General features: G+C 38.4%; 1 protein-coding gene across 2 annotated transcripts in view; it reads left to right on the forward strand.

The window, feature by feature from the left end:
• Positions 1-4,529: 4,529 nt before the first annotated feature.
• CDH6 (cadherin 6) overlaps positions 4,530-21,231 on the forward strand; it is a 128,729-nt gene continuing 112,027 nt past the window's right edge. Inside the window, exon 1 of one of the 2 annotated variants that reach the window (XM_019737329.3) lies at positions 4,530-4,706. The gene's annotated coding sequence lies outside the window, so the exon portion shown is untranslated. Of the gene's footprint in view, positions 4,707-4,870; positions 5,025-21,231 lie in introns of those variants that run through there. The other variant, XM_074329044.2, reaches the window with a different exon arrangement.

A 21,231-nucleotide genomic window follows, 5' to 3' on the forward strand; every position in this document is an offset into this window, starting at 1 on the left:
TTTTAAAGCACCAGGAGATAAAATGATGACCAAACAGATAAATTCCCTACCTTCAATAATTCAATGAATATACGGTCTAGTAGATGAAAAAAGAACATGAAAACAACGAAGTCTAGCTAAAGTACTATAGGTATCTGACAAAGAACAGTGGAAACACAAGAGAAAGGGCAAAAAGAGAAAAGGGTATTTAAGTATATAAAGAGGAACAGATGGCTTTAGGTGGGGCCTGGTCTCTAGGAAGAACACTTATACCTGTACAGAGAATAATCTTCTTTCCTTCTTGTCTTTCTTCTGTGTCTTCTTTTTGACAAAACTTGTTAAATTGTTAGGCTCTCACAATCTATAAAATCCTGAAATACTTTTTAGCATATGCTATTATGTTGTCTTTCCCACTCCAGCCTGCCACTCTTCTCATCAAGTGCTCTATAATTCGGAGAGGAGTTAGTGGAAGAAGGGACATGTTTTCCTCTCTAAATGCAAGTGTAGAATTTTCTTTTTATCTTGGTCTATACCAGCTATTTAAAAGAATATACTGATAGGTTGCATATACTCTTATTGGGCTGTTTCTTCTAAGCAAGGCTATGCCTCTTCATTGACACAGTACAGTCTACCAAACTTGATTTGTATATATCTGATCAAATTTAAATGCCACCACAAAGCAGTGAATAAAATATAAAAAGAATTCAGCAAAAATTGAAGTCCACTCTACCTACCCTGAAACTCCAGAGTACTAAAATCCATGTAAGTCAATACTCTTTTGGTGCTGTGTTTATCTCATTTGGAAATTTCCTGGCTTTTTTAATCTACCTATAGTGATGAGTCAAATATAATGATCAAGAGGTAAATGTCTTAATGCATCCTGGGATCCAACCCATTTTTAAATACAGTATTGGAAACTCTCCCAGGATTACAAAACCTGGATAAGCATATGAAGTTTATGTGAATTTATTTTAGCTTGTATTGAGATATCCATGGCTCTCACAAAAGGGGAATTCCATGGAGGTTTCCTGTCTCCTTTGTTTCAGTTCAATAATATCCAGAGTGGTTAAACCTCTTTTCCACCTTAAACACTGGTGTGTGTGTGTGTGTGTGTGTGTGTGTGTATGCGCGTGCGCGCGCGCACCCACACACGTACACACACACGCAGGACAGAGGTGTGGAACAGGCATGTATTCCTCAGTGAAATCTATCCATGTGTGCACATCCATGATGATTTCATAATAAGCATTGTAATGCATGTACCTTTTCTGGCAGCAACATATGTAGGGTAAATTTTAGATGGAAGATTCGGACCGGTTGAATCAAAACCATCAACGCCAAGATTCTTAATTAGGCACATGGTTTTAAGAGTGAACTTTTTTCTTCTAATCAAGTATAACTGTTGACGATCATGAAAATGTTTTCTATCAGGTAATCATTGCATACAGATGTATATTATTGAAAGTAAAGTCAGAGAACTGGCAATTATTTATTTATATGCATTCCCATTATAAGGATAAGATAGCCTCTTAATCATCTGAAGAGAGATTTAGTGGAAGTTGAAAAATCCCTCATCAAAATTAATATCCCTAATAATGGTCTATGAAGGAGCTTTTTTAAAAAAAAAAATTGAAACTTTGCAAGCTGTAAAGCTGTAAAAGGACAGAACGACAAGTAATTTTTACTGAAGCATATAAAATAATGAAGTAGCCCAAAAAACTGGAGAGGTGCTTCAGCTGTAGCAAAATAAGAGGCTCTATAGAGGGGCAGACTCTTTGAAATGTCATCTCAGGTCACAAGGACACTCCCTAGCTGCTGACCCTCCTTTGGGTCCTGGAGGAGCCAGTGTGTAGGTAACCCTGCAGCATCATGGCCTCCTGCCCCAGCCCTGGCCCAGCTGGCCTGTCCAGGAGAACACCTGACCGATCAGAGCTGCTTTCCAAGAAATTGGCAATGTTGCTGAGAGAGAAACCCCCTCTCTTTCTAACAGGTACGGTCTGGAACTGTGGGTGGTGCTGCTCTGCCCTGTGGACAGAAGGACAGAGGAGGCAGGTGCGAAGAGAGACAAAACAGAGGCAGAATCCCACTAAGGAGAAGAACATAGCACTCCAGGCAGAGTGATGGCGGCTTCCCGGTGTCTGTTTCCAGGCTATTCTGGAGGACCTGCAGAATTTCCACTCTTGAGGTTCATGAGAAGACCCTCCATGATGCTAACAAGGACCCCTGTTTGGTGGAACTACCCCTAACTAGCTTCCATTACTTGCCAGTTATGTTTCGGTGTGCCAAACGATGAACTGGAACGGCACTTATATGACATCAGACAACCACTTAACCTCAGCAATGCTCATTCTTTATCTCTGAAATGAGAATAAAATAGTTCTGAATACGTACATCAATTGTGTCAATGAAAATTAATAATTATTGTGGTAAAGGTTAATAGAAATCCTCAAAAATCACACAAAAACTCTTTCTTTAGTATAAAAGTGCTATCCGTTATATAATTTAATGCTGCCATTTGAACTGTTAGAAAGCCACTGGATTGTTTATCCATTCTTAACAAAAAGTAGTTGTTTTAATCACCTGTGATATGTGGCTTAATGGGGTTTGAAGACTAGTATATTGCAAACAATTAGAGATTTCCTTTGTGAGATATTAACTGCTTCAACAGGTAGCACATCAACTTCACTATTATCCCACTTTTAACACCAAAAAAATCAGCAATTTGCATATCTTTCTGTAAAAGGTAGTCTGAAATGTGACATTTTTATCGGCATACTTATAATTCTATAATTATATCTGCATGCGCGCACACACACACACACACACACACACACACACACAGTTTTACCAGTAATATTTCTTCCTCTTCTGTTCACCATGTTTATTGCCTTGTGCGTTTTTCTTAACCAATGCCATCTCTTCATCAATCTGTTTCCTCTGTTCTAATGGGGGGGAAATCACACTACTTGTTGAAAGAAGAATTAAATAAAATGTCTATGAAAGTACTTTGTAAGCAGTAAAGGACTATACAAACATAAGGAGCTAGTATTTCCAATTAAATGTGTAAGAAATTCATAATCTGAGGGATGGACTATGAATGAAAAGCAGCTTTCTTCTGCCTATCCTTTCTCCACGAGAGTTTGAAGAGCTGCATGACAAAATGTTCAGCCTCTTTTTGTAAGTTGGTGGCAATTCTTCATGAGAGAAAGGTCTTTTCAAGAAAGAAACTCAAAGTCTTTCCATCTTCCATGTGTGGAACATCTGTGCTAAAACCATCCCATGCACACTTCTTTGAAGCACTGACTGCCTAGAGGAAATACTTTGATTTGGGCTTTATTTAAATGCCTGAACTTCTATTGGAGAAACAAAAGACTTTCTAGTTAAGAGCTCAGTTGGGAAGGAGACCAACCTCCAACCCATTTAACCTCTCAGAGGCCAAAGTAGCCTGGATTTTGTTTTTGAGCCCCACGCAATGGAAATCTCCCCTTGAACTTGCAGAATACACAAACAGCTGGCTTGGGATGCTGCTGATCCCAGGTGCGATCACTATGGCAATTAGATTTCATTTTCCTAATCCAGCAGTGCCTGACTCCATCGTGTCTACATCGCCTATGTAGAGAACCATCACTCTCATTTAATAATACTTTGACAAGCAGAAGATTTTTTGCAGCTTAATACCCTAATATTAGAAATTACTTTTTTGTAACTGTAAATAGAGCTATTCAAAGGGCTATGTATTCCAAAGAGTTTAATTTGGAGGTGATCCTACTTTAGGAACTTTTTCTGAAAGACCTTAAACCATTCAACCGACTTTGAACATCATTATACACCCCTCTTCTGCCAAGTCTTCTGTATCCTAAGTATTAACTCCCTTAGAAAGATGGAATCAGCCGTAAGTCACAATGAGCCTGAAGGGTCTGCGTTGCACGTGTGCCTGCAACCCAAGGAAGCGTGGCTTCATGCTACATCCTGGGGTTACTCACTCTGAAAGAGTAATAGAGATCAGAGGACTACGTGAAAACCTGTCTTCCTGGCTGGAGAGAAGGAAAGACACGTCTGAATCTGGGTCTGCTTGCGTCTCGAGAACGCCTGTTTATGTTGTAAAGAAAAGCCATTGGTACCGTTATCTCCTGAGACCGGGTTTGTTTTATATGTGTGCATGTTACGCACGCTGTAACACGAAGCTGGCCAACTGACAGCTGAGGAGGTACTGTGTCCCTGGGAACTGTAATTGCTCGGTCGGTTGAAAAAAAAAAAAAAAAAGAGCATGAGCCCCTTGCTGCTAATAGCGAGCACAGGGTGCATTTTGATAGTATGACGGAGGCAACAGACAGAGTCACATAAGTTCTGAGTATGTCTTAACCCCCCAAAAAAATAAGAAAGGAAAAGAAAGGAAAGCCTAGAGCTGAGGGAGTGTTACTGGGAGCGAATTGCTCAGGACTTCAAACACAGGGAGTCATTCTGTCAAGGGGAGGGGGCGGGTGGGGGCAGGCACTGGGCCTCTAACAAAGTCCTCCTCTCTTTGCTCCCTCCCACTTCATTCACTTGCAAATCAGTGTGTGCCCACAAGAGCCAGCTCTCCCGAGCCCGTAACCTTCCCATCCCAAGAGCTGCAGTTTCAGCCGCGCGGTAGCAAGAGCCGCAGAGCCAGCGAGCGCAGCGGCGGCAGAGGCAGGAGCAGTCTGGGCGGGTCGCGGGTTTCCCCGGGCTTAGGAAGGCAAGCAGAGGTGGGTGCGGGCTCTTGGCGGTGGGGGTGGGGGTTGTGCATGCCTTTTCTGGGTTTTTTTCTTCTTTTAATTCTGTAGCTTTGATGGAAGCCAATCATTGAGAGAGAGAGAGAGAGAGAGAGAGAGAGAGAGAGAGAGAGAGAGAGAGAGAGAAAGAGAGAGAGACCTCTCCGCCGGTTGGGCAGTTGGGAGGGATGCTCAGCTTGCGAGCCCGGGTCGGGGCCGCACGCGGGTCTGGCTGCGCGGGCGGCGCTGCTGCCACTGCCGGGGACCGGCGCTGCTACCCGGAGAGCCTGTGCGCAGCTCCTCCGCCTTCTGGTAAGACCGATCCACCGTGGGGCTGGGTGGGGGCATATGTAACCGGGCCGCCGGGGAGAACCCGCTGCCTTTCTCTCCACCAGCAGAGGTTGCCAGGCGAGCGCTGGCATTTTCAAAGTTGGCTGGTCAATTACCAAGGGCGCTGGTGCATGTAGGAACGGCGGAGCTGTTTTGGGCTTGATTTATTTCCACCTGCCCACATCACAAGGGTCTATGCGGGACCGCTTTGGCTGAGTTACGTTTCTTGGCTTTGGAGTAAAGCAGAAAATCGAATACCTTGAAAAGTCCTGAATGCTCCCAATAAGGAAAACTTAAGATAAAGAGATGATTTGCCTCAGAGAAGGAGCTAAAGAAAACTGTTAGCTTGCTTGTTCGGGGCAACACCTGCCGACTCACATAGGACAGAAATGCTTAGATTGCAAGGAAATTCCAACACTGGACTCCGAAAATGGAGCAGACCGTCCAGGGAAAAGTCATGTGGAAAACGCAGCTCGCTCGTGCTCTCACGGCTGGCCAGGCACAAAGCTGGGGTACAAAGCCTCCCCCGACTGGTTAAAGAGCAGACCGAGTGCGCCTGGTGTTAAGTGTCCGATGCAGGCAAAGTGGAGCCCTCAATGCGTAAATCCGGAATTTTAAAAAGGGGGACGTTGCGATGTTGTGTACTGCAGCAGCTGCAGAGCTGGAATTACTTCTGTAGTTAGATATTCTTCTGCCAAGAGTTATTGGAGAACTTGAGATGGGAGATGCTGGAGAGGTCAGCATGGTGCCGAGAAGGGTTGTCATTGCTGCAATAAAATCCATATTTTATGGGGAGTTATATGCAGGTCCCTGTTAGTGCAAGGGTCTGTTCACCTGAGTTAACTGCTGAGGACATTTAAGAACGAAGAAGTTTAATCATCTGGAATCGCCACACCTCTCTCTCTCTCTCTCTCTCTCTCTCTCTCTCTCTCTCTCTCTCTCTCTCTCTCTCTCTCCCCCCCCTTTATAAAGTCATTTTAATAATGTTAGTGACATTGAAGAGGTATATCAGGCCCATGTCTCATGCAATCTTCACTTTCACTTATTGAAGCACATAATGTGGGCAAGAAGAGGTTTTTCCTGCCAGAATGTTGCTGGAATGACTGGTGTGTACATGTATGGCTGCTCTGGTGGGGTGCACATACAAAATATGCGCTTTCTGAGTGTTTCTTATCCAGGAGGTGCAAACTCCTCCCTGTGTTGGAATATAAGGATATACCTAGTTAACACAACTCTTCTGAGAATGAATAACAAATATGCTTATACAAATGGTGGCCAAGGATTACTTATTTTCTTTCTTGCTGACGCCTTTACCTAAAAAGGAAAACCTTTACGATTCTACTTTATGAGCAAAAAAAAATACCTTCCAGTTTAGCTTGAGCATCGTCCTTTGTGTAATAGCACTTGCGTGGCTCTGTATTTGCTAGTGTAGAGAACCAGAAAATAAGTTGTGGAAAGAAGGGGATATGACCAAGCAGATGTTTTCGTTATGTCATAAGGAGGAGGGCAAAGTTTAGGCCAGAGGCCAGATTCTCAATACAGAGCGCAGAAACTTAAAAGCAACCCAGCAATTTACTGGAAAGTACAATCACACAGGATTGTATCTCACCCACTTTTGCTCTCTGGTGTGTTCTAATTATTAAAAAGGTATTGGAGGAAAACAAAAAGCAGATATTTTTCTCCCTGTTTTGATGGTTCATGGCATACTCTTGAAGCAGAGGAAGTAACCAATTTCTACAGAAAAACATAAGAGGCAGCAGCATATTTTTGAAGGAAAATGGCATTGGTTTAGTTCTACTGTACTTGTCTCCAATTATCTTTTGCTGCCATTATAAGTGACAGAATGGTGTCTCTATAGGGACTTTTAGTCCCTTTACTATCTGGCTTTTATATCAATTTATTGCAATTACATTTCTTAATGATAACTCTGCAAAGATAATATATAGAAACAAAATCATTTTCTACCATGTTGCCTACTATCAGAAAACATGTACTTTACCTCTTCCACCCACCACTTCCATCAGCTTTGCAAGCAGAAACTTACTGAGGCACTCTTCCATTTTACCAAAAAAAAAAAAAAAAAAAAAGAAAAAGAAAAAAATCTGTCTTGCAAAACACTGCTCTGAGATATTTGAAACAGCTAAAATTTCTAGAAAGCACAACTACAGTTCCGTGGCATCAAGTGACACTTTCTTATTCAAATGCATCAAGTTGGAACAACAAGTTCTGAATATCTAATTAGAGCTGAGTGATTGCCCCACATAAGGATTTAAGAAAGAGATAAAATGTGACAAATATTCTGAATAAATCTTTGCATCTTCCTAAGGAAATAACACCTGTGATCCCCCCTTCTGGCCCTTACTTGTTTTGCACTCATGAATGCCAACTTATTAAGGCAACTTACTCTTTTGAACTATAGAAACTTTTTTTTTAGTTGGAAGGGACCTCTAGTGGGTCACTCCATGCATTTCTCCCTGTAGTGCAGTTGCATCATCGATTTTGTTACCTAAGGTGATAAGCACATAACAGCTTTTGCTTCATAGACAAATTAGTATTTTCCAAGTACTGTCTTGACATTCAAGCCAGGTCAAAATCATTATTATGGCTATCATTACAGGCAATCATTTGTGTAGTTTCTCTAATTTAAGGAACTCTAGAGTATTCGCACAGTTTTCTGGGTAACTTTGGGTAACTATTCAGACTTTGGGTAACTATTCTGATTCCAAATAAAAGCAATGGCCAATTAATAAGGAACTCACCACCATCAATCTAAGATTTTCCTTATTTCTGATCTTGCCAAGACAATACTTTCATTCAAATTTACCCAATAATAATAATAGTGGCATAATAGCTTTCACTGGAAAAGTTCCACATGAAGCGTCCCCACCACTGAAGAAATAATTGCAGAAAAATAATTTCAGTGACCTTTCAGAGATCCATGAACATTCATAAGTTTTACTGAACTACACGCTTCCAATTTAAAGAAGTCCCCATTCAAATAAGCATATATTAAAAGTCCAAAAGATGTTTAGATGCATGTGTCACCCTTATTCTGGGAGTGTCTTTTATTCCTCCCTTTGATGTATCACAACACATTTCAGGTAACCTACTTCTTTAAAAACTATGTAACTTAAAGTAAGATAAGTTCTATGTGAGTGAATCAGCCTCTTCTGCTGACAGTCTGCAGGTTTCAACTTCTAATTTAAAAATCTGTTCTAAAGTTTGAAATGTGTTCCAAATGAGATAACATCCGCAGAAGCCAGTTGCCTTATGCTTCTTGCTTAGTCATGGCACCCATTCTTTGGGGTCGATCAGAATTAGGGTCTCACTTATAAAAATAGCGAGCAGTGACTCAGTCTGAATTGCATTTTTTAATAGTGTTTCAGCCTAGCTAGTATCTACGCTGCTTAGCTTATTGGCTTCACAAGAAAGTGAAAATGTAGATAACCAAACCTCTCATTTGAATTTTTTTTCTGAATAATGATTCTTAGTAAAAGAACTCAAGAACATCACGCTAATAAGGAAATTGCTAAAAGAAAAAAATTAAAACACACACACAGGGCACCCAGTTGTGACACCGTTCCAACAAAATTAGAGAAGAAATATAGAAATGTAAGCTTGGGTTAATTTTTTTCTCTTCGTTCTTTTACTTTTTTTTTTCCTTCTTCTCCTACCCTTGGGATTTTTATTCTAGTCTGAAGACAGATGAGAGGGTGAGGCACTTTCCTGGACCTAAACAGTAATATTTTTGAGCTTTCCTCCCATGAAGATGAACTGGCCTACATTTTTAAAGTTTCTATTCCTAGGAATGCTCCCTTTTTCAAAGCAGTTCGATGAGCAACTTCAGGTTCTCCCTAATTAACTACACAGACAAATGTACATAGTCTTTGTAACCCCATAATTCACAAAGTAAGAAGATCACGTAAGAGGGGAAAAGTACAAATAACCCTTCAGAAAGGTGGTGCACCTTCATTTACTACAAAAGTAAACTGGAGTGAAGCTCTTTAAGCCAAAATGTGTGGGTCGGAGGGAACCAGATACAGCCAGTATGCTAGCTGTTCAAGACTAAACTATCCAGGAAGTTTTCAACTCTTCCAACAAAGACAACTTACTGAAGAATGAATGCTCTGAGCACACATGCATAAATGTGGCACAGACATATTTGCAGAGATGTGTCCCCCACCCCCACAGATGATTAGAAATTATTTTACTTTGTTTCATCTGTTTAATAGCTTTACACTAACCGGTGTTGGGTGTTCATTTCCTCTATTAATCAGATCAACTGGCTGAGATTTATAACAGGAAGAGTTTAATTAGAGCCAGAACACTACTATTAAATTTGATGTGCAGTATAAATGGGCAGCATGGGTCGAAGCTTATCCTACAATGTGCAGTGCCATCTTGTAGGAGAATAACTTATGAAGGAATATAAAGCTAGCCATCACAGAGTGTGATTTTCATATTTTATCACTTGAAAGAGCACTGTGTTTTTCTCTTCCTATAATTTCCCAAATTGGTAGATCACCCAAAAGATGTTCAGGAGACCTAATAAGTTACAGGGGTAGAAAACAGCAAGAAAAAATTAAATTGAGGTATCCAAGCGAGTAAAATGAAAAGAGATGAGAAACTGAATGTTTATATAAAAGGGAAACATAAGACTAGAGGCAGAATCAAATCTGTCATTTTTACACTGGGTCCATTTTCTGCTTTATAAATACTGCTACTGTTAAACACAACTTTATAAAGACAGTCACATCATTAACATGTTTATAAACACTATACTTCTATACCATGGAATGAAAATTTGAAAATTATCCTTTAAAAAAAAATCACCAGCTAAAGAAAATGATAAGCATGGATCACAAATAAACAGAGGTGTAAGTTTTTTAAAAAGTGGTCCAAACTCTCATGAGACGAAGAAAGAGGTTTTCTTAGTGCTTTGAAAAATATCGACTATTTTCCTTCTATTATCTTTATTGTCCTACAACCTAAAAAGATTAACCGTGTGTTCTTCTGATACTTGCAACCTAAAGTATACCACAGGGATGCCGAGCAAATATAAGTCAACCATTTAAATATGGCTGTATACTGCATATCATAATGAAAGACTGAACAGGCAAGACAGCCCACCCCACCCCCCACCTCCTCACCCCGCCCCATAACAAATATGAAAAATATATACGTATATTTAGCCAAGATAAGAAATAGTGACCAGTAAGCTCAGAATTTTTATACACTCAAATAATGGTTATAATTATAAAGTAAATAATGATAATATAACTTTTACTGAGTTTTCCCCCATGTCACCCACTGTTTTAATATTTTACGTGCTTTCAGTATAGTAATAATTATTCAACAGGTCAAAAGGAAAATGTTATACTTGTATTCTCTTTTTTCCAGGGAATCTCTGTTTGGGCCAAGCACTTAATGAACGTGCTGTTAACTAACACCTGTGATATCTTAGAAGCAAAAGTGTAACTGTCTCTCTGAGAAATACAGAGCAGCAGAGAGCATGGGAATGATGTGATTATTTTGACCAGAGCAACTGCAGATTTTAAGGCTGAGGAAAATGTTTGTAGGTTATTCATTTTTGGGAAAACCATTTTTGGGAAAACCGCTTGTAGGTTATTCATTTAGGAAAACCATTTATAATTGTAGTAAAAAGCATTGTGTGGGCCATTTGTACAAGCATAATAATGGCACTTTTTATGAGAATAAATGATCTTCTCCTGCCTTCAAAGAGAGCCTCATGTTGGAGGGGGTACTTCAGGAAGGTAGCTTAAAGTGACAGCCATTCATTTCATTAAAGGGGCATCCCAAGCTCACAGCCCCCTCTGAGGGCATCTGTTCTTTCCCAGTGCATTGACATACTCACTATGTACACAGCATTGGGGACCATGGGTAGAGCTGAGAAATATATTTATTTCCATCCCTACCTGATGGGTAAAAATAATTATTTTCTTATTTTATAACCACAATTTTATTTCATTACAATCACAGTTCAATATTTGTTCTGAATGATTTCTTTACAAAGTAAAATCTCACCAAAAGGAAAGAAGAAAGGAAGACATTTTCTTAATACAGTAATATTATATATGGTTGACATTAAAATCAGCCATTTTCATTAAACTCTATTCTTTCTATTGCCACCAATCAAAAAGTCATGTAGTTAATCCAGCCTTCAAGGATAGTTTGAAAAGTAGAAGTACAGTCAGAAAATGTGAGACACAGGAAGGCGCGTAGAGATGGCTTTATCCAACACCCATCACTTACGTTTGAGATACCTGATGACCAGGGAGATAAAGTAACTTGTCCCTGGAGGTACTGAATACATTTTGCTCTTTTATCTCTCTCTCTTTTCTAACTTCTAGTTGTTGAGTGTTATTGCTTTTTAACATCTCCACTAAATTCTGGCATTAAAAATTAAAGGGGAAATTTAAATCTACAATATCATTATTTATAAATATGCTATGAAGGAGTGCACGTGGAAACTTATGGAGAAAATAAAAATATAGACGTCTTAGCATGTGTTTGTACCCTTTTGTAAAGCTCCTGTTGCAAAGATGAATTAAAATTGTCTTTTGAAATGTTGACCAGTACCTGAGGAACACATGATAAAATTTAGTTTTCTGTTTCTTTTGTAATGGACTGATGGCAATTTTGAATGAGCTTTATCTAAGTCAGTGATTCCCCAGGCTAGCCAAACTCAAGTGTCCTTCTTTGGGGGGAAAAAAAAGTTTATTGGTCAGTGGTCAGATAAGAAAAACGATGACAACCTATGGAGTTTTTCAAAATTCTCAATTAATTCCATTTAAAGAACTCAGACAATGACCTTCCCACTTCTTTGGAGTTAAAATGTCAATTCTTTCATGCGAGGGTATGGATAGACTATGTTGAGGTTTATTTGTTTTTTTGTTTGTTTGTTTGTTTTTTCTCCCTTGGCAAAATTGAAATCTGGCAAGCTACCCAATGTAAACTTCCCTCCTTTAAAAACAAACAAAACAAAACAAACAAACAAACAAAAAACTGTTAATGGTCCATGAAATCCAAAAGTCTGAGGACCACTGGGTTAGATAATGAATAACTTTATGATGAAAAATGATCGACCATGTTCTCTTCCTTCTTATTTGGATGAATTAAAAGTAAAAGGGAATTATACTGATATTTAAAACAGCCAAACAAACAAACTAAAGTCATTCAATCAAAAGGTATCGTTGGATCCTTTAATTAAACCTTATAGAGATTGATACTAATGTTTGGAATACTAATATAATTTTTGACAGGTCCTCTAAAAATGCGTTTTGCCAAGCTCATAGCCAGAATGTGTCATAAACAATGCATTTGCCCTCTTGATTACATAGATTATTCAGTAAAAATCAAAAAGCTGTAAATTTATGTATATCTAATTTGATGAATTAAAGAAAATTCAGCTCAATTTAACCATATACGTTGTAAAAGGGTTGTCTTTTTTTCCCCTAAAAGTGAACTTTATATAACTGTACACAAATTTTCTAAGGTGCTGATTTGTATTTTAAGGTATGCATTTTTACTTAAAAAAGCAATTGCCTTCTGGCATATTGTCTAGATTTTGGTCATGAAAATTAGCTTATCGTATTTTTAGCTGCAAAGCTTAAACCTCCTTTGCAGGATTAAAATAAAAAAGGGAGAGAGTTTCATTAATCTGCTATCATCCATTTTACAAAACGTTTGAAATGGCTCAATTTCACATTCAAGTAAAATATTCTAAGCTCTCCTTAGCAACAGGTATAATTTAACACAAATCAAAATAGTGTGGTCAGACTAAGTAATCACCAATGCATAATGATAAAATCCACCAAGCCAGTTGTACTATTGCCAAATCCTAAATTGAACCAAGTCGAGCTACTGTATCTCCCAATTATTCTCATATTAAATGACTTGTTTAATAAAAGTATCTAGTTGGGATTTTGTCAGTGTTTCATAAAGAGCTAATTCTAGGAGGGAGGCCTTATGATAAACATCAATGCCACAGTTTCACTCTTTTTCTGACTCATATCTCCCTTTTAATCAAAAAATGGATGTTTGGGTCAGGTCTTAAGTAAGACAGCAGAATGAAGGGGTCTCGTACTGGTTAGTGTCATCAAGAGGAGGTAGTTCCAAACCTCCAGGTCCAGAAAGAATCAGCACTGCAACAATGTTTGCATTCAAAGTATCAGCAGGTAAACTGCCTTTGAAGTAAGTACAGACATGCCAAGTACGGGTCTCATATTTAAAATTTTTGTGTCATGATACTTGCTTTTCTTCCTCAAGTTTGCTTTTAATTCTCAGATGCCATGTTCCACAATATCTTTCCAAATGGCACCGTGGCTTGCTTTTCTTAAAAAATTTCCCCCCTTAAATGTGTATGTACTTTGTGTTCCAAAAAACAATAAAATTCAAGAGATGACCACAACAGAGGGAAGGACATTGCAAGATATCTAGAGATCACATAACTACTTTCTCACCAAAGAGAATGTTAACGAGGGCAGTTACTGTATTTAAAATATGAAGCTGAAAGCGACATAAGAGTAAAATGCTCTCAAGCAACGAAGTGTAATGCGATGTAATGAAAGATTTTTATGTCGTGGACAGAGAGAGGAGAGATTACTGAAAACCCAGTGCTGGATTAATTGGGCACTGAAGACTCTGAACATTAATAGAGCATATGTTTGCTTCCCAATTTGTCACTAAATTAAAATGAATGTTTAAATGGCTTACTTTTCTTTTTCTCTGTATGACAATCTTTTCATCATGGCTGGTTAGAGAAACCAATCACAGAAAATGAGAGCCAAACTTGCCTGCTTTGTAATTAAGATATATGCACTAACATCCATGATGTTATGGAGAAAGACTTTAAAGTAAGGAGTGAAATTGGGGTTTCAGGTGAAACTCAACAGTCCAAAGCAACAGCCACGAGGCTCCAACTGCTCAGAAGATGGTGTGGTTGTCAAATAATTTAGGTTTTATCTGATTGACAAGCATTCCTAAAAATGATGGGAAGACTTGTAGACAATTCCTTATTTGATTCCCTGAACAGCAAAAGCCCACCTGATACAAATACGAGATGCCTTATGAAATAGATAAATCCAGTTTGGGGAGAAAGGACAAAGTGATTTTAAAATATCATGTCTCCATCTCAAGCTCACAGTTTTAAGGTGACGGTGTCACTAGCAGATATAAGCACCTAGTGAGGGCCCAATAAATGCTCTCTGGGTGAAATGCTCATACAAGCTGCAAAAGATTCTCTTCAGTAAATATTTTTCCAGTTTATTTCCTGATCAAACTCATTCCTACCAGTGAAAAAAATATAACTTTTCTATCTCATGCTAGTAATTTTTAGTAATTCTGACTCCTTTAAGAGGAGCCAATTTCAAGAGAAACCTTATCAGTGGTGTCCTGAGAGGTATCAGGACTAAGGATGAAAATAGAGCGGCCCAGCTTTCACAAGTGGGCACCAGACCTCTTTTTCCCCCAGGCAGACTTTTTATTAAACTTGGTATTAAACAATGTGCCTGGAGACTGATTAACAATTTATGCCTTCCTAAGCAGATTAGCAGAAGTCAGTCATTTTGATTTTTTTTTAATCCTTAATTTGTGTTTGGAAACTGGATGTGCCTCTGAGTTTACACTTTCAATATATTTTATTTTTCAGAATTCAAACCTAAACTAAACGCTGTTTTCTCCGACGTATTTTATTCTTTTTACAGTGTTAGTATCCACGTGTGTTACTATATATTTTCCAGGATAAATAAAGCAATTCCTTTTTTTGCCAAGTGAGTAACTTTTTCCACCTCATTCAAATACTCCTATATATTCTTTTTAAGATATTTTGAATCCATTCCTTGAGCAAAAATAAGATTACTGGGGAAACTAAGCAGGATAATAAAAGCTAACACTTACAGAGCACTTACAGTACTTCAGGCACTAGTCTAAGTGTTTTACATGAGTGTAATGTTTACAACAATGCTCTGAAGTAAATACTATCAACCTTCCCACTTTTAAAGACAAAACTGGGGGACAGCCCAGGTAAGCTACTTGCCCAAGGTCACACAGCTAGTACTTGTCAGAGCTAAAATTAAATCCTGGCAGTCCTGATTTCCCATGCTCTTTAACTGTTAAACTCTTGTGCCTTTTATGAATAAGATATATATATATATATATATACACATATATATGTATATATATGTGTATATATATAGAGATATATATATATACACATATATATTCAAATGATATATAAATAGATTCAAATGTATGTCAAATCGAAAAATGTCAAGATGTAGGAAGGTATATATACACAATATATGTAATACGTACACATTTCTCAGGACTCAAAAAAATAATTAGAAAATGAGAAAATACGTCTTTCATTTTCATCCCTCAATAAATTGATCAATATATTCACATAACAAGTTAGATCAATTAATAATAGCCCAAAGCAGCAAATAGCAGCCTCACAAAAGCCTTTTAGCTTTAGGCCTGGCTCTTCCCTTTAATTTGAGTCAGTCTTGCAATCACTTACTGTTGATCCCAAGGGGGACCTGGCAAGAGAATATGAAGGTTCAAATTCATCATTCATTAATTTATTCATCTTATAACATTTATCGAGGGCCTCCTGTGCCCAATGCTGGACAGACAATGGATGACAAGACAAATATACACTTAGAATTTGGGAAAAATAGATCCTTTCCTCATACTCCATAGAAGGTAAATCCCAAATGGACTAAAGATTTCTGAGTACAAAATTAAACTGCAAGTTTACTAGTTGACAATTAGGTACATATCTATTTACAGTCTTTGGAGAGTAATGGACTGCCTTAGCACAAAGCCAGAATTTGAAAACAAAGGGAAGGAAGATGGCATCATTAGAATGCATGCTCTATTAGTAATGGGCCAATAGTGCCATCTTTGTATATAATAAATAGGACATTCAGAATTGATTATATTTGGTTTTCCCATACTTACATCTTCCACGAATACAGAAATTAGCCTTTAGTTTTAGGTTACATTACGATTTGTAGGGTCTCTATTCGTTTTCAGGTTTGGCTTTTGACTTCCTGCCCTGACTTAAAAAGAACCACCACATGCCTCTTCACTATCAAAAGCTTGTTCGAGTTTTAGTTTTGATTGTATGGCCCAGAATATTTCCACAGAGTTTCTTTCAGTAACCCCTATAGGTTCCCCAATGAGTGCAATGCAGCTTACAGCCTTATGTCTACAGATCAGTAGAAATACATTTTAGCAAGAAATAGTTTTACACAAGAAGACTAGCTGAAATTTAGGTAACAGGATTTCAATTCAATAACCATTTAATAAACACTTTTGTGCTAGACATTGTGTTGGGTGCCATAGAGACTACCATGCTTTGAGGTCAGGTTGGTTACAACATGTATTTAATATTCAATATGACTGTTAGAAACTGCCATTTTAGAAATTTATTCGGTGAATCAACAGATACTCTGTCAGGAGTCTTTCAGTCATGAAATAGATTAGGATCTACCATTGCTAAGTCTAGAGTCTAAGGTGTGGACAGTGACACCGGTACTAATAGTCAGCGGTCCTGGTTGCTTACCTCTGGTACCCCAACTCATCTTCACCTAGCCAAATCTTATTAGATCTTCAGAAAAAAGGTCAAGAATCTGTTTCCCCAGGAAGCTTTCCCTGACTTCCACTCACCTATACTGCTCTCAGCTTAGATTCCTCACTGCAACCTGCTATGATACACTTTACTTAGCCTCAGTGCAACTGTAAACATATCGTTCCAAAAGTCTCTACATTATTGTCTAGGACTCACCTATCACACTGGAAGCATCTAGAGAACAAGGCCTCTGGGCCTTACTTTTACCACTAAGACATAGATAGCACTGTTTTTGACAAATGGCAAGAAGACAGTAGACGTTTGTGAAAGAGTAAGTCGAGAGTGCTTGTTTTTAAATTCTGGACTACATTATAAGTGCTTGTACATGATTCGTGTTGGATGCTAATTTTTCTTTTCTTGTAATCTGATTTCCTTTGGACACATTTGTGAGAATACACTTAAGAAACTTGGTGCCAGCCTCCTCGGCCGTCCAGACCAAATGAGGACACCCAATAGAAGGGTGAGATCCCCCAGGGGACCTTGCTGACTTTGGCCAAATGTCTGAAATAGGGTTATAGACCCTAACTAGTGGGTCTCCTAATACAATACTTGAGATTTTATTTGGAGTATTTTCTTATCTAAAAGTTGACATTTCTTTGGTCATTCCACTCCACAGCATAGAATTGTTTAATTTTTGTGTTGAAAACTGAGGCTGTATATTTTTTCTCTTTGGTTTAGACTAGTATGATAAACCTTGGTTATCTTTTAGTTTATTATCCACCCACAGTACTACATCAAACTGAATCTGCAAAACAATCTATGGAACACTCTTATGTACATGTTTTACGAGCAAAATCATTTTTCCCTTAAATTCCTACCCTGGAAATGTTTCTTATGGTTCTATAGGAAGTCTAATACCAGATTCTACATACCTTGTTGTAACCTTGAACATGGCTGTACAAATAGATTGAATTAAATTCAACTGATTATGTAGTCCTGTTTCATTCCTTAAGTGGCAGTCAATACATGTAATAGGATCTTCATGAATATTATTTGGCAATGAAACATGCAGTTCAGCCCAGCTCTGCGTATGCCAAATGTTTTGTAAGGTTGGGAGATGAAGTGGGAGAGGTTTAGATGATGTTCCTTGTACTTCCCCTATTTGATGTGATATCCATCAACCTGAAGTCAAAGGTACATAGAGAATTTTAAACTTACTAATCAATAGACATTCGTTTGCTTTACATAAGTGGATTTCCAAGACTGAAATAGGTACCATGGTACATTCTGGAAAATTTCTCCATTACATGTCACTACGATGGGAAAGTGTAACTTCCAAGGAAAAGGAGTAGAAACTATGGGTCCAGAAATATTAGAAAAGTGATTGCCAACAGTTTTTCTGCCTCTGAAAAACTGTTAACACTTTCAATCAGTAACAGCTCGCATTAGCACAAGTAATCTGTGTAGGGGCGTCCTCCCCCACACGTCACATCCCCAACTGTAGAATGATAAGTAGAGAATTAAAGGATTTCCAGGAGTGATTAAGTTAGTGGGGGTAAAGGGGAAGCCAATATGTAAGCCTATTAACAGAGGAAAGGTGATCAGGAAAGCCAGCTATAGTGATGCACGGTCAGCCTTCTAAAGATCTAATTACTTCTTACTGTTTCTCACTCAGTGTTTTCAGCCTGTGGATTAGGATGCTTTGGGCCATGGGTAAGAGAAAAAAACAAAAAAACAGAACCCAGTTCAAACTGGATTAAGAAATAAATAAAATTATATTTTACATAACAGAGATCCCATAGGAAAGCAGGCTCCAAGTGACCCATAGATGAGTGGTGTGATCAAAAACTCAGGTCGGATCATTCTGTTTCTCCATTATCCCACCTTCAGCATCAAAGTCGTTCAACCAGTGTTTTTCCTCAGACTTTAAGATGGCTGCCAGTGGCAACTGGTGCTACCTACTTCTTTATTCTTGTCTAGCAGAAGAGAGACACTAACCTCTCTAACAATCAAGGATGAAGGGTAGTGCCCTTCAGCCCGATTGAGCCAGCTTAGGTCATACAAATACTCTTAATATATAATTAATTGCTGAGAAATTCCATGTGCTAATTGGCTTTCTAGACTAAAAATTCATTCTTGGGGTCAGCTTCTGGGGTGTGTGTGTGTGTGTGTGTGTGTGTGCATGTCTGTATTTGGGGGAAAGAAGATACCTGAACAAAAATTTGGGTTTCTATCAGGTAGAAAGAAGGTGAGAAAGGGATGGTGAGTAGTCAACTAACACTGTCTATTACAATTTATTCTCTTAGAATCAGTGTTGCTCTAAGTGAAAATCTACATACCGTGTTGCCCTGAAAATAAGACCTAGCGGGACCATCAGCTCTAATGCATCTTTTGGAGCAAAAATTAATATGAGACCCGGTATTATTATATTATACCTAGGGTATTATATTATATTATATTATATATTATACCCAGTCTTATAGTAAAATAAGACCGGGTCTTATGTTAATTTTTGCTCCAAAAAACGCATTAGAGCTGATGGTCCAGCTAGGTCTTATTTTCGGGGAAACACAGTATTATATAAGTGACGGATTCAAGTGGCATGCAATTTAATAAACTATTGCTTGAGAGGTAATAGATAAGACCAAAACCCACCTATTCCATTGAGGGAGGGTTACCTGCAAAATAGCAACTAGAGCAATACTGAACCATCTGATTGACCTCTGTTCCTATCTTTTATTTTACTCTGTGCATGAAGTGGGTTTTTGGTGTACTTGTTTTGAGAATAGACTGACTAGAAATACATCACTGTCCAAAAAGAAAACATTTTTTTTTTTTCATCCAGGGATTTGAAACTTAACTAGCTGGAAGGAAAGTATAATTTCATTTTGTTCTCCTAGTCTCACTTAGAAAATAACCTTAAAAGATTCAAAGGACACCATGCTCTGTGAGCACTTGCCTTGCTCTCAGGGGCCTTTGGCTTAGACTTTAACTTTTTCTACCATGTTCTAAAGTGTTTCCTTAAGCAACATTGTTGCCTTTTAGCACTGTCCTAACCACTGGAGCTTTAAGAAAACTTTAAGAAGTGTGGTTTAAAAATAGCATCACAAAACATTTCTTTTCTCTTTATTGCTAAAAATATTTCAAATTTTTCTTTAAGACCTTTTTTTTTCTTTCAAGTTTTATTTGAAAGGCAAGTAAGCTGAAATGCAGATGTTTATCTAAACCCAAGTGAAAACAGTATGAGAAAAATTGTAAAATTTAAAAATGAAAATCCAGTAGTGTGGTGCCACTGTTATCTGGGTAGTTTTAGGCAAAAGTAAGGTTCTGGGGTTGCTTTTCCTTACAAGTGTATTTGTGGGCATGTGATGTATGTCACACATCAAGCCGTTCCTGAAACATCCTGTAATGAAGTCTAAAGTCGAAAAGCTTACCTTTTTTCCTTTTCTTATTTGTATTCCCTTAGAGCTGACCTTTCCACAGTGTGAGTTCACCTCTCTATAAATGTTTAACTATGACAAAAATGTCTCTTTTTTTTTTTTTTTTTTTTTTTTTTTTTGCCTAGCAATTTAGGGTCAGAATTAAGGAGCCATGAGCATGAAAGCTTCATATTTAGTTAGATGAGTTATATGTGAAACTTTGAGGAAAGGGGCCACCCTTTTATCCTTGAGTTCTTACACTGTCCTACTTTTGCATGACAAAGGGAGTCCCAGGTTGACTGTGCAGTTACAAGGACTTCGCAGTCAGACAGCTGACCCTATTGGACATTTCTCTTAGTGCAGGTTCCTCCTATAAAATAAAGATAACGGTAGTTTCAACTTCATAAGAGTGTTCTGAGGAGTAACTAAGATAATGCTGAAAAGAACTTCAGCACAGTGCCGAGCACGTAGGAGTCACCCCCAAAATGGTAGGTGTTTCTGTTGTGACTACTGTTATTATTTCTTACAAATTTTAAATCATCTTGAGGGTCTTGGGTACTTTTAACATGCTGGAAACCTTTATTTTAATTTCACTAATTGGAATGAAGCACAGCACTTTTTATGTCACAAACGTAATGTGCCACCGGGGGCAATGTGCCCATAATTCTACTCACTCAAACGTGTTTTGGCTGACACAGTGAACGTGCCAAATGTGGCTTAAATTCATAATTTCCTCAGAGCCTCTTCAGCACCATTCCCCAGAAAATCTGCAATGCGAGCTGGGCTCCTCATTTGGGCTTGCAAAGGTGTGAACTAACTGCAGCCAAAATGAAGTAAAAACGGTAGATGCCAATTCTGTTCAGCACTTTGCTGCAGTGGCCTGTGCATACTATTCTAACCTGTTTGCCAGCTTGCTCTTGTCCAGGTGGTAATGACTGGAGAAAAGCAAGAGATCACAACTTGGCTCCAGAAACACATGGTGCTCACATGAGAATACACAAATGCACCCCCCACACACACACAAAAAAAAAACAGCTTGTAATGCAGGGACTCAGCTCCTGCTCCCCACACAAGAACGCAGGATATGGTGAGGCCAAAAAGGAACAACAACGGAGCCACAGACGGGAGTGATACCACTATATTCTCCATGGCGGCTGGTCCAGAACAAAAGCAA

The sequence above is a fragment of the Rhinolophus sinicus genome, chromosome 3 (assembly GCF_057876585.1).
Source record: "Rhinolophus sinicus isolate RSI-liver-muscle chromosome 3, RSI-T2T, whole genome shotgun sequence".
Classification (NCBI taxonomy): Eukaryota; Metazoa; Chordata; class Mammalia; order Chiroptera; family Rhinolophidae; genus Rhinolophus; species Rhinolophus sinicus.